Below are 13,797 nucleotides of genomic sequence, written 5' to 3'. Positions count from 1 at the left end.
TTAAAGGATGAGCGTTTTTACCAAGTGGATTTGTACAGTATGCAGAGCCAGCAGTAGACCATGATTCTTGATCATCTTGAAGTAAAATATAATTTCTTGTGTGTTTTGATGTGACAGTAGGTTGCAGGGAGATGTTACATGTTTAATAACCTCATCTCTGATAAAATTCAAAATCAGATGAAAAGTTGTGGTGATCCCCAATATTTGTTTAAACTCTTACTGGACATCCAATTCATCTATTCCGAAATCAGCACCCTGGAGCCCTGGGTTTCATGTTTCTTTCCTGCCCCACGCCTAAGGGAAGCTGCATCCTTCTGACTCTGAGAGTGAGCACAGTGACCTCTATGGGATGGCCATGATATCGGTGGGACTGTTGTGACCTCTATGGGAAGCCTGTGACCTCTTGGGACTGCTGTGACCTCTGTAAGATGACTGTGGCCTCTCTGGGATCACCATGAGCCTCCCCTGGCCCCTCCGGCATCAGGCTCCCAGGGCTTCACTACACTCCCTTGGTGCACGTGCCTCAGCCCATCAACGCATTCATTGCTTTGACTTTCGCAATGAGCAATTATTTCATAAAGGCTTTCTTTTACCGTTTTTACTCCAATGTGTTATGCATATCCTTCTGTGTCATTACTAGAGGACTACTTGCTTTTAACAGCATAAGTGTCTGTTATAATTACATCAAGAAGATGAAGAGTATTTTTCAGTCATTCTATGGTTGATGAGCATTTACATTTTTTTCTACTTCTTGTTACTGAAAAGATTTGAAGCAAACATATTTGCACACACTTATGATGTACTGGGGTTTTCATCTCTGCAGACGATCTTCTCCAAAGTTGAATTTCTCGAATAGATGTGCAAATGTTTAATTTATGCTTAAAGTGTCAAACCATTTTAGGGGAGAAAAAATATTACTGGATGGGAGTTTAGGAAACTAAAGTTGAGACAACTTAAGTATTATTCTGTAGGATCCTCCAATAAGAGGCAAAGACAGAAAAGTAATCCTTGTCTCTTTAGCTCCAAAGCTGTTGTTCTTTTCAGTAAAATAACTAACATGACATTCTTTGAAAGATAAAAAGGTATACAAAAGTTTACATAAATCCTTGAGATACTAAACACTTAAAAAAGCAAATGTTAAAAATATTGAAGCCTGACTAGCAGAAGAGAATTAACCAGTACACTAAATAAATGTATTCATATAGGACTTCAAAACAAAGAAATTACAAGTACCTACATAAAATTTAAAATCCCAGCCGGGAAATGGGTTTTAAGTGCATTTATTAAAACATAAAATAAAAACTGAGCTTTCATCTCTATTCTTAAAGTCAAGTTTGAATAATCACAAATAAAACAATGTAAAAATCATACATAATAGTAAATACATAAAATATGAAATAAAATAGACAAAGGGAAAAATAATATAGAGCTACATAGAATTTGATCACTTTATGCCAAGGAATAGCTGTCTGTAGAGAGGAAATTCTATTACTTTATACCTATTAAATGACATGTCTGAGGATAAACATAACATTCATTACACTGAAAAAGTTTTGATTTAATGTTTTCCAATAAAATTAACTTTCCAGTTTTACTGTCATACCTGATTATATCATGTTCTTTAAATTATTTAGTCTTTTTATATGAGCTTGCTATATTCAGAAAACAGCAAAGTTGTTACATTTTGTCATTTAGATTCCAATCAGTTTTTGATTTCCCTTGAAAACCTGGTTGGATACTTTACCACACCAGAGGGCAAGGAGACTCCTTATGCGTGTTTTGGTTTGTTTGTTTGTTTGTTTTTAAGTACACACTCCTCCTCACTTCTTACCACCCCAAGCTCTGTGAGGGCAAGAGTTTATCTGGACTTTATCATGGCCACATAACCTCACACATAGCACTCAGTAGTAGTGGCTGCAAATCTGCTACATAAGAAGACCTAAAATGGATACTGTTTGTGAAGGCAGAAAATACAGTGGATTATCAAACACACTGTTTTTAAAACATCTTGTTAGTAGAGTTGGCAGTGAGGACTGACGGAGATGATGAGCTCCCGCAATTTCACTCTAAGTGATCCATGGTCCTTGTAAATGCCTATTGAATGAGCATGTGACCCTTTTTTTCCTCATTTCCTTCTGACTTTGCAGGTCGCTGGTTTTATTTTTGCTCATCTCTCATTGGGCTTTTCCTTTCCAAGGCTTCCTTCTTTAAATGTGCAAGTATATTCATGTCTTCTCTCTCTGTACTTAAGAGCAAACAAGTAATCCTTGGACCAAAATTATCATCCCTTTCTTTACCAAAATATATCTCCAGCGTAACATTTCCTTTCTGCATTTGTTACCAGACTGGTCAGGTTTAAACAAACGTCTCTTTGAGATTGGATCTTTCTGAAGTTACAATAAGTGACCAAGCTGGTTCCACGTGTTGAATTTTTCTAAGATCCTAAAAGCCGTTTTTTTTTTTTTTTTTTTTTTTTGAGACGGGGTCCCACACTGTCACCCAGGCTGGAGTGCAGTGGTGCCATCTTGGCCCACTGCAAGCTCTGCCTCCCAGGTTAACGCCATTCTCCTGCCTCAGCCTCCTGAGTAGCTGGGACTACAGGCGTCCGCCACCACTCCCAGCTAATTTTTTTGTATTTTTTAGTAGAGACGGGGCTTCACCATGTTAGCCAGGATGGTCTCGATCTCCTGACCTTGTGATCCACCCGCCTCGGCCTTCCAAAGTGCTGGGATTATAGGCATGAACCACTGTGCCCGGCTCCTAAAAGCCATCTTAAAATACATAGGGCATCAACCAACTTCTAGATCAACAAAGAGTGATTCTTATTCCTTTTTCACCTACATACATTCAAACATTTCAGTATCTTTGTCCTGTTTTGTGTTCATTCTTACTTATGTTAATTTCTATGTCACTTAGAATTTTGTGACTGCAAGCAACCGAAACTAAATCTGAGTAACTTAAGCAAAAGAAGCATTTACTGGAAGGAAATGAGATAGGTGGCCATGTCAAAGGAGGAAGCCTCAAAATGGCAGGAAAACAGCGGTTTGGGAGCTAAGTCTGTATTACCTAAGGAGCATACACACGCTTTGCATGGTGTACTAGTTTGTTCTCATGCTGCCACAAAGAAACACCCAAGACTGGGTAGTTTATAAAAGAAAGAGGTTTAATTGACTCACAGTTCCACAGGGCTGGGGAGACATCAGGAAACTTACAATCATAGCACAAGGGGAAGCAAACACATCCTTCTTCATATGGCAGCAGAAAAGAGAAGAATGAAAACTGAGCAAAGGGGGAAGCCCCTTATAATACCATCAAATCTCATGAGAACTTACTCACTACCCTGAGAACAGTTTAGGGGAAACTGCCCCCATGATTCAGTTCCCTCTGACCACATGTGGGGACTGTGGGAACTATGATTTAATATGAGATTTGGGTGGGGACACAGCCAAACCATATCACATGGGATCTTTCTAAAGATGAATCGTCTCTCATCATTTTTAGTTTCTTTCACCGAGGAGTCATGTTTTGAAAGAGTCTGATTTTCTAACTTTTGAATATACGTCCAGCATTTAATAGCTGTGTTGAAAGTATTGTCAGAGGCACTTTGAAAAAAAAAGGCTACTTATCCAAAGAAATACCAGCAAGGTAGAACCTGAAGAAGAAGGGCTGGATTCTGAGTAGGCAAAAACATCTGACATTTACTATCAGCACAGAATTTCATTTTCCTCTTAACTAACAAATCCTATGTCTTCTTACTCTTTATTCCATTAATTTTTTCACAGACCTTTCTTTATCATCATGCTTTGTAGTAAATGTGCTTACATACTTCTGATGATCCTTTTTACTTTCTTGACCATCTATTCTCTTCTTCCTCTAACTCAATTTTTTCCCCATTTCTCACTTATTTGATATTATTTCTGATCTCTACGATCTCATTTGCTGTCTGTGCTTCATCTCACATCTTCAAATGATGCTCAAATTTATATCTCAAGTTTTCACTTTTCTCTTTAACTTCTAACAAACCTTTACGGCTTTTTACTGCATATGTCCATGTGAATATCGTATACCTGTAAAATGACCAAATATGAACACATCATTTTCCTTCTATGTCCTTGTCTCAGTTGACTTAATGCATTAATCTAAAATTCCATCCCAGAAAGCTCAAACCATCCCTGCCACTCTTCCTCAGAATCCCTTCTATAATGTCCTTTCACACAGCCCCCGTTTTATTCATCTGAATTGTTATTAAAAAGTTACGCAAGTTTTCTCCAGTCAGTCTCATTCTCCTATCTGTTGTCGACACCATTATTATGTCTTTGCTAACAGATAGTCCTTCCCCAATATCTCGCTGTCCCCAAGATATTGATGGTTCCACATTGGCTAAGATTCTAATTATCTAGGGATGAACATATAAATGTTTTTATGACCTTTTTATTGTAATCATGAATACCCTCACTTCACTACATTTTGTCATCAGTAATTATTAGTGACCATCTTGCAAAAAGCATTTGCAATTTTTTATGACTCCACCATATACTCTTATGGCCAATTTTTGCTTTTCTAAAGTTTACTTATATCTTAATGTCTACTTTTCTATAAAATTTCAACAGATCTCTAGTGTGACAAAATAAATTTATATCTTTTGTAATCTGCCTAGTTGATTCTTAAGATCAGCTAGTTTGGGAACCACTACAATAAATACCACTTTGCATCAAAAGTACACTTAACCTCATAGTGAATCCTGTGGTTATCTTTCTTTCTGTTAATTTGGTAACTACTTTAGGATTGGAACACTGTGTTGTTATCTATTGCTTTATTCCTAACATACTTAAATTGTAGTCTCCTACATATGATGATGCTAAGTAATTACTTAATTGAGAAAATTAGACTGTAAATATATAGATATATATATATAGTCGAATTCAGAAATAACAGTTGGAATGCAGACTTTCAAATAATTATGTAAAATTTGAAGTATAGAGTCCAGTATCTGGGTATGAGTTTATAAGAGGTTGCCTAATCTGAAGATTTTTATTATTTTTGAGATATCTTCTCTCTCCTTTAGTGATATTCTTAGCCTTAAAGTGTAGAAATAAGGTCTATGATCCACATCCTCACATTGACCTACTTCCTCAATTATTTCTTATGAGCTAAACTTCTGTTATTTCTGTTTTCTTTTAGCACCTCTTTCTAGTCAAATCTCACTTTATCGCCTCATCACAACTGTTTCCCCAGCTGTTACCAAACCTTTTGATCTAAGGAGTTTAATTTATGAAAAACAATTTTTCTTTTTTTTTTTTGAGACGGAGTCTCGCTGTGTCGCCCAGGCTGGAGTGCAGTGGCGCGATCTCGGCTCACTGCAAGCTCCGCCTCCTCTAATTACTCCTTTCCAAAGCTGCTTCCAAAATGTATACAAAATATAATATAGGGCACCATAAGCTGGAAATGAGTAATTAAAAGCACTTTACTAATTAAGTTATGCAACTAATTATATATTTTGATAAACCACAAATCCTATACCCAAATTTAATAGAATTAGTTAAATTGGAAATTAAACAGATGTTTCTTTTGGGTTGGTCTTCAAACTTGACAGTGGTCACACTGCTGTCTTCATAGACACAGGCAATGAGCATCTGTGCGTTTAAAGAATAACGACTTCCTTTCCTTAGACTGCTCAGCGTGTCCAAGGGAAGACACGACTACAGAGCAGTGGCCAGAAACTTCAACAACACAATCCACTATGGAACGCAGCATTCTGCCTCCTCCAGCCCCCGAATATTCTCTATAATCTCTATGTTGTTTCTTTGTCTATGTTCTCTTTAGTCATGAGTGCGTCCTTTAATCAACACATTTTTAAAGCACCTATTATGTGTTACATAGGGTTACAATGTTAGTAAAACAAAGTATGTGTCCTTGAGAAGTTCTCAGTATAATGGGAGATATAAGAATAAAAATGCTAATTAAAATGCAGTTCTTTTGTTGCTAAAAAAAGTATGTCTAAAGGATCGTGACTGAAAAAAATCATTTTGATATGATTCACTTTATCAAGAATTTTTAGAAAAACAAATCTTACGACTTATGATCACAGGAACTCTCCCCGGTGGGCGCTACTTTCACCACGAGTTTCCACATGAAGAAATGGACATTTAGGCCAATTCAGATGTTTTTGCAGATTTATATGTCTAGTGAATGGAGAAAGTTAAATATAATTCCCAAACTGTTGAAATCTAAGTCCAGCGTGCTTTTCACTTCCATATTGGAGTTGTACACTCAGAAATATTGGTTTGACTATCCTAGACTTGCAGCGAAGGATGTAGGGAAGAGTTACTTTGGTGCACACACACTTATAAGAATGCGCGCACACACACACACACACACACCACATTTCTGAGAATATGACTCCTTATATAAAAATCAGAATTTAGAGTAGTAAAATGTAAACCCAAGCTGTTGAGAAAATATAGGATTACAAGGAAATTGTTTATTCAACAAAAAGGCTCATCGATTTAAAAAAATTGTCTACTCTGCTAGGCACCAAGGTTTATCCCTTCAACATTTGTGCAACAAACTTGCAGAGAGAAAGTTCTTGACCAAAAGAGAAAACAAACAAATTTAGAGAAATATATTATAATAAATTCTATTAACAGGCAGACAGCCTACAAGCAGGTGAAGGACAAGGAAAACCATCTTATTCTGTTCAGGGGTACAGGGAGTGGGAGTTAGGCAAGCTTTCACAGAGAAGGTAGTGCTTACATGAAGTTTTGAAAGTATAACAGTGAAGAAAAGTTACTTGTGAGACAAATGAGGAAATAATATTATTCTAGGTTACGTCACATGCAAAACAAGGAACTTAGCTCAATTAGTAAAAATATAATTTATTGAGAATATTTGCCATCACTTTTAAATGATCAGTTAGTCAATTTTTGAGAAGCTGAGAAGCCTCCAAATAACTTATATGCTTAATATTGAACTATCTTCATGTAATTTTTAGAAATTTCACCTTGTCACTCAAATGACAGAAAGACGATTGTTAATTGCCATGTCCCCTTCACTGCTGCCAGTGACACCTCACGCTATGGAATAGTTGGCAGATAGCATGCTCATCATAGCTGCCAAGAAGTTCCAGAGCTGGAACCGGAAGATCTGCCACTGTCATACCGATTATTTATTCTCTTCTTTTTCTTAGAAGTCATTGGTCAGGGATCACAACTACTCAACAGCCTCCCAAAGTGGAAAGCACACTCAGCCTTGTGATTTTGCAATCTTCCTTAGCTCTCAAATAGAACATTTAGCTGGTTAATGGATTTTTCACTTTTCAACCAGTGGTTCAGATGTCATAGTCACAAAATCCATTTTTGCCTTGGTAGTTAACACATGGTATTGTACCAGCAGCAGTCGGCCATTCAAGAATGTTATTTTCCTTTCTGTGTAGGTTTACCTGGCTCCTATTCCTCTTATTCACTGGGGAAGAAATAATTACTCATCTCCCAGCTCTTTTGATGAGTTCACAGGACATACATTGTAACCCCAGAGACCTAGACAACTCTTATTTATTTCCTTTGCAGGTCAAGGCACAGTTCTGCATGATGTGGAAGTTAAGTCGCTACTTAAATTACTTCCTGTAAATAAGACTCATTAACCTGGTGACCTGAGAACACTTTCAATTTAAGATGCTGCCCAGTGAGAAGAGTCCATAGATTAATCCTGCTGCGGCTGCAGATTCAGCTTCCATTTGCTTTTTACTCAGAGACTCATGTTTGGCTCCCTAGCTAAAAGAGAAACTGTTTCACCTTCCTCTACATCTGCTTACTTCTTTTGAATCTAAATCTGAGTTTTGATATTTATGTTTAAAAACAGAAAGAGGAAATGATCAAGAAATTTGGGTTTGGTGTTCTGACGAACCATGGGAAGAGGCCATAGAAATTGACTTCACAGGTGCCAAAATCCATGGCGAGGTGTCATTCTTGGAAACCACTCAGGAAAACCCCTCAGCCACATAATTCTGAAATAAATGTTTCAATTTTAAACTTAAAACAATCCATAATTCAATTTTTAAAGTGGCCTGAAAAATCTCTAAATATATAGTAATTCATTTTAATAACACTCAAGCTCACCTTATATAACTTACGCCTATTTCATTAGAAGAGAGAAACTTTCAGAGTGCAGAAATCTTTCAAATTTCTTGTCGAAGACAGAAAATAAGGCATCTTTGCATTTATAAAACTGATTGACACAGATGTCCTTTTGTATATTTTAATGGACTGTATGTAATAAAAAGGTGAAATTGACCTGGAAGCCAAAATGCTTTGTACTGATGAAAAAGAATACCACAAGTGAAAACTGGAATTACACTGACAGCAATTGTTAACTGCCACTGTCATTTCCAATCTTTTCCTGAGAATAACATGCAAAACCAGGTATGATTCTCATAGACAGGAAAATAAAATAAAAAAATACTTGTTTATGCTAGGACCAGTTCTACAGGATTGTAAATCCATTTCTTTCCCAGTCCTCCAAAAAACTTTTATTTGTATCAAGTTATAAAAATACCCTAGACATACCTATATGTTCTAATGCAACATTAATCTTTTACCTTTGAAAACATCCTGCAACACCAAACACTAGGTATAAATGAGTCACACATTTCTGAAAATTGTGATGTAACTCCTGGCTTGGCTGGAGAAAGATTTTCTGCCAAGACGATAAGGAGAATACTTTCTGAGAGTGGTTTTGTAGTGATCGGCCTTGTTGAAGGGCAAAAAAATCATGTCTAAAATGATCATGATCAGAAAGAATATTAACTAGAAGAAATAGATGGCATATGGTGTGTGTTCAGAGATGCTGCAAGCCCCAGATTACCAACATACTTGAAATTTCCTCTATGATAGCTTCGCTTTGGACTAAATCATTATTCTTCATTTCTGGGAAGATCAAATGCTAATCCAGGAGATAGTTATAAGTAGACATCAAATTCTAAATATCTGTAAGCACAAAAGTACTCATCCATATGATTCCATCTTTTATCAGGTTTACCAGCATGCCCAAGAGGCAAAATCTAAAATATATAAAATAATTGGAGAATAATTACATGTTAAACAGTGTGAAACTCAGGACTGTAAAAAGCTCAGACGTAAGAAATACTATCCTACACTAGCATAGGCATAACAAATTGCACTTGTAAATAACATGTAGGATTTACACAATCCAAAAAAACTAAAATCAGAATTTCAGGAAGAAGAAATAAGGGGAGTAAAAATGGTTACATGAACCCAGAATATATGACAGAAAGTAAGCAGACTTGCTTGATCGAAATGGAGTTTTAGGAGTTAAAATGTTATGAAAAATACTGGGAAATACAAGTCGCATTCAAAGCTGGAGCTGAAGAACTCTTATATGAACATATGGGATGATTTTAAATCTTTACGCTAGTGTGTTTTGACAAAATTATCCAGAAGTGACACAGAAGAAGGATAAGACAGAGGGAATGGCCCAGAGCCAAGGTAACACGGTAGGTACTTTATAGTAATCCAGGCCATGATAATTATTTTAATTGTCTGGAAACTAGAACAGTGTCTACCTCATAATAATTCTTAAATAACATTTTTTTCCTTTTGAATTAATAACAAATGTACTTGTCCTTCCTGAGTCACTGGGATTTTGAAAGAACCAAATTGAAAATGCTTTCAAAACCATAAAGCACAATCCAAATATGAGTTGTTATTGTATTAAATAAAGAATAAGAGGACTAGATGTGGAAGATAACAGTAGAACCATCTCAACATTTTTTAAACTGAGGGAAGACAAAAACTCGTGTCCTTGCAAAGTAGTATAAAGTTGGCTTGTTTTGATGAGATCAATGAGAAGAGAAATATTTAGCTCTCACAAGAAATAAGAGCATATCTCACGAAGATGTTTTATGGAGAAAGCGCAGGCAAGAGATCAGAATATAAACAGAGATGACAATAATGGGAAATATTCATTGTTTAAGATATGCTAGGTATCATGACAATTATATTAATATTGCATTCATGATGTTAATTTTGTCCTGTAGTTCTGATACAACTTTAAGAGGTGCATATTGTCATTTATTGTCAACATCTCCCCTATGGTTCCAGCAGCTCTAAGAGGTGAAGTTAGGATCCATGACTAGCCAGTCTGATTCAGAACCTATGCATGTGTCACTCCACTCAAATAGGGATGATTATAATAGTGGGATTAAGCTCACATAGATAATTTGATACATGCAGAGAGTAAGCCAGATTTGTAAACATGGCCTCTGTATTCACCTATTATTTAGGTTCCTCCAAAATGAAGTATCAAAAAGTCAGGGAATAAGTGCTTAGGGAAGAGGAGGAGAAAAACTAGGAGAATAAGATGTCTTGAAAACCAAAATGCACTGTGTTCATTATAGCCTGCTTGTGTATAATCTCCTTAACAATTATAGAGGTAATCTCATCAGAAAGGTAGGCTAGGGAATTGGGAGACTAGACAGGTAGATCCTATGAGTATGTAGGTTGTATAAATCAACGGTTTTCAACTGAGGCAATTTTGTCGCCCATGCAATATCTGAGGATGTTTTTGATTTTCAAAACTTGGGTGGGGGAGTTACTAGCATCTAGTGAATAGAGACCAGGAATGCTGCAAACGTCCTACAATCCATAGAGGACAGCTCCATAACAGACGGCATCCAGGCCCAAATGTCAACAGAGCCAGGTTGAGAAATCTTTCCAGGGATGCATCTAAAGTCCAGGTTGCAACTCACAGAGCAAAAGTTGAGTGTAACACTGAAATACCCCGGGCATTTAGGAAAGGATCATGGAATGTGAGGGTCACAAAGTGCCAAGTCTAATGTGTTGTCTGTACCAGACCCACCTTAGGCACCTCCAGAGCTTCTGTTGGCCACATTTCTCCCTGACACTGTGTTGCTTTGCTCAGTGATATGTTTGGTTCTGTGTCCCCACCCAAATCTCATCTTGAATTGTAATCTGAATTGTAACCTCTGTATCTTGGGGAGGCACCTTGTGGGAGGTGATTAGATCATGGAAGGGGTAGTCCCATGCTGTTTTCATGATAGTGAATGAGTTCTCATGAGATATGATGGTTTTATAAGGGACTTTTTCCCTTCACTCTGCACTTCTCTCTCCTGCTGCCATGTGAAGAAGGACATGTTTGCTTCCCCTTCCCCCACGATAGTAAGTTTCCTGAAGACTCCCCAGCCATGTGGAACTGTCAGTCAATTAAATATCTTTTCTTTATAAAATTACCCAATTTCAGGTATTTCTTCATAGAAGCATGAAAATGAACTAGTACACTCAGCTTCAGCTGATTCTTAAAGATAACCAACTTTGTTTAGTCTCTTCAGTCTCACTGTCTGCGGCTGACCAATGTCATTCACCACATTTCTAGCTCATCTCCGCACTTCCTCATTGTATAGAGCTCCATGCCATAAGGCAGTGTCTCTGTTCTTGAGATGATGCTGAAGGCAGCACAGGTGTGCTTGCTGGACATGTAACAGGACATTCTATAGCCTCTCGTGAAGCAGTGACCGGCATAATGATGTGGGACCTGGATTGCTCCCCATGCTATTCTGCCTCATAACCCCTACTCTTGCTATCCTCGGGTTCTCCCTGCTTTCTACAGGTCTTAGGCTAAGAAAATAGTATTCAAATTAACCAAGGAACTTGCAAAGTATAGAATATATTCTGCATTTCAATTTCAGAATATATTGGCAGTTATTAAATACATGAAGACTCATTTTTTACATTTAAATGGTCAGGTGAACTAGCAAAGATGGAGAAAATGTAACAATTTGACAAGCTGTGAATCCCAGCGAACATATAGAAATGTTGTGTTAGAATTCTAGAAAGTGATACTTGAAAAAATGGGAAATAGTGGTGGAGCTTCCCGGTTCAAATTACCAACCAGAAAAGACTTAGTAAATCTTTTAAAGAATATAGACTGCCCCAAACACTCAGATATAACTTTCTTAAACAGAGATTTGTAACGTCCAAAGAAGAGTATTCTGCTCGGGCCCCTAAATAAGCTAGAACCAGGTTATATGAAATAATATGATAATTCTACCATAGGTACTAGTTTCAATAACTTCTTACTAGAAATATGGAAAGCCATTACATCAAATATTTGCAATCAGTATTCATTCTTGTATGTAAATAGGAAAATATCCTAGCATTTAAAATAAGCATTATAGAATCAGCTGCGGTAGAATAGATCAACTGTTGTCTCTGATATTGTTGCCATTTTACATTTCTCATTGTACTGTCTGGAATAAGGCAGTCATTGCTTAGTCTGCAAACACGGTTATAGTATTCAACTATACCTGAAAGAAAATTCAGATAATCAACTTAGCTATAATATGGGAGGATGATCCTTGACATTATTAAAGAATGATATTTATTCCAACCATGCACATTTTTCCCCACATACTGACGCAGACTACATTGTGCCTTTGCCCTGCAAGAGCAAGATTGCCCATTGTTAAACATTATCTGTATTACTATATTAAATGTTGAGTATTTATTCAAGTCATCTGAAAAGTCATGTGTTTTCCTGAGAAAGTCATTAAGATCACTATGCTACATCTAACATAAAGGGAACATAGTCGTTGATGTTAGGACAAAATAGTAGATGATGTTCTATCCAGGAGGAATATGTATATACAGAAAACATGGTTCCTTTAAATTAATTTTGGCCAATTACTCAGAGCTAAAAAATACAAACTGCATGATAGTCCTAACAAAAATTAGCTGAGCATGGTGGTGTGCTCCTGGAGCCCCAGCTACTCTGGAGGCTGAGGCAGGAGAATTGTTTGAACTTGGGAGGCCGAGGTTGCAGTGAGTCGAGATCATGCCACTGCACTCCAGCCTGGGCGACAGAGTGAGACTGTGCCTAAAAAAAAATTAATTAATTAATTAATTATGAAGATTATCACGTTAGTTATTAGGTATGATATTTCTTCCAACTTCAGAGCATAAAACAGGATAAAAGTAAAATATTATTTTGTTATTTTTTCATATAAAGTATCGCTAGTCAGTGTGGCTTCTGAACCACCAGAATCACCCTCAGTACTATTTCTAATTTCTTTATTTTTCTAGTATATCTAATATTGATGAGTTCAAATATTTTATGTAGTTATTTCCTATTATAAACAGAGAGAGATGATTGATAGATAGATATAGATACATATCATGAAATTTCTTCATTTATTTTAACCTTCTATTATCAATAATGATGCCTTAAAATGTTTTAGGAAGTGAAAACATGTTTTGGTATATATATATCCCTATGATTTTACATATAGACATACCATTTTGGAGGAAATGATTTTTGATGTGATTTTCAGAAAATTCTATGTGTACTTTATTGTGACTTCTGAATTAAAATCCTGGCAAAATTCTACATCTCACTTCACATTCACACATCATTATTTTTCAGAACAGACAATCTCCTTTTCATAGATTAATATAAGCAATAAACTGTCAAGTGGAAAAAGTATACCTATTTAAACATGCTAAATTCAAAATAATCAAAATACTCAAAGACATTCCAGGCCAAGGTGAAGAAGACCTGAACAGCAAGCCGGGTTTGTCACTAAGACCCTGCTTCCCCTATTCTGCCTCATTTCTCTATTTCCATAAGTCTGAAACATTTGGTACCCAATACCTTACTTCTCTCTCACTGTTTGGCTATGATATAATCACAAACCTTCCATCAGAATATTTTTGTAACCCACTCTTGCAATGTGATAGACACAGTGAGTGACACTCTCAGTAAGGTGCT

The 13,797-nt window shown here is 36.6% G+C and overlaps 1 long non-coding RNA gene across 1 annotated transcript in view; it reads left to right on the top strand.

The window, feature by feature from the left end:
* Nucleotides 1-9,325, top strand: part of LOC110741826 — a 54,762-nt gene extending 45,437 nt beyond the window's left edge. The window contains exon 2 of the long non-coding RNA XR_002518763.2: nucleotides 7,566-9,325. This is a non-coding gene — a long non-coding RNA (uncharacterized LOC110741826). The remainder of the gene's footprint in view (nucleotides 1-7,565) is intronic.
* Nucleotides 9,326-13,797: the final 4,472 nt, after the last annotated feature.

Source organism: Papio anubis, chromosome 19 (assembly GCF_008728515.1).
Source record: "Papio anubis isolate 15944 chromosome 19, Panubis1.0, whole genome shotgun sequence".
Classification (NCBI taxonomy): domain Eukaryota; kingdom Metazoa; phylum Chordata; class Mammalia; order Primates; family Cercopithecidae; genus Papio; species Papio anubis.
Note: the sequence above shows the minus strand (reverse complement) of the source record. Positions and strands in the feature narration are given on the sequence as shown.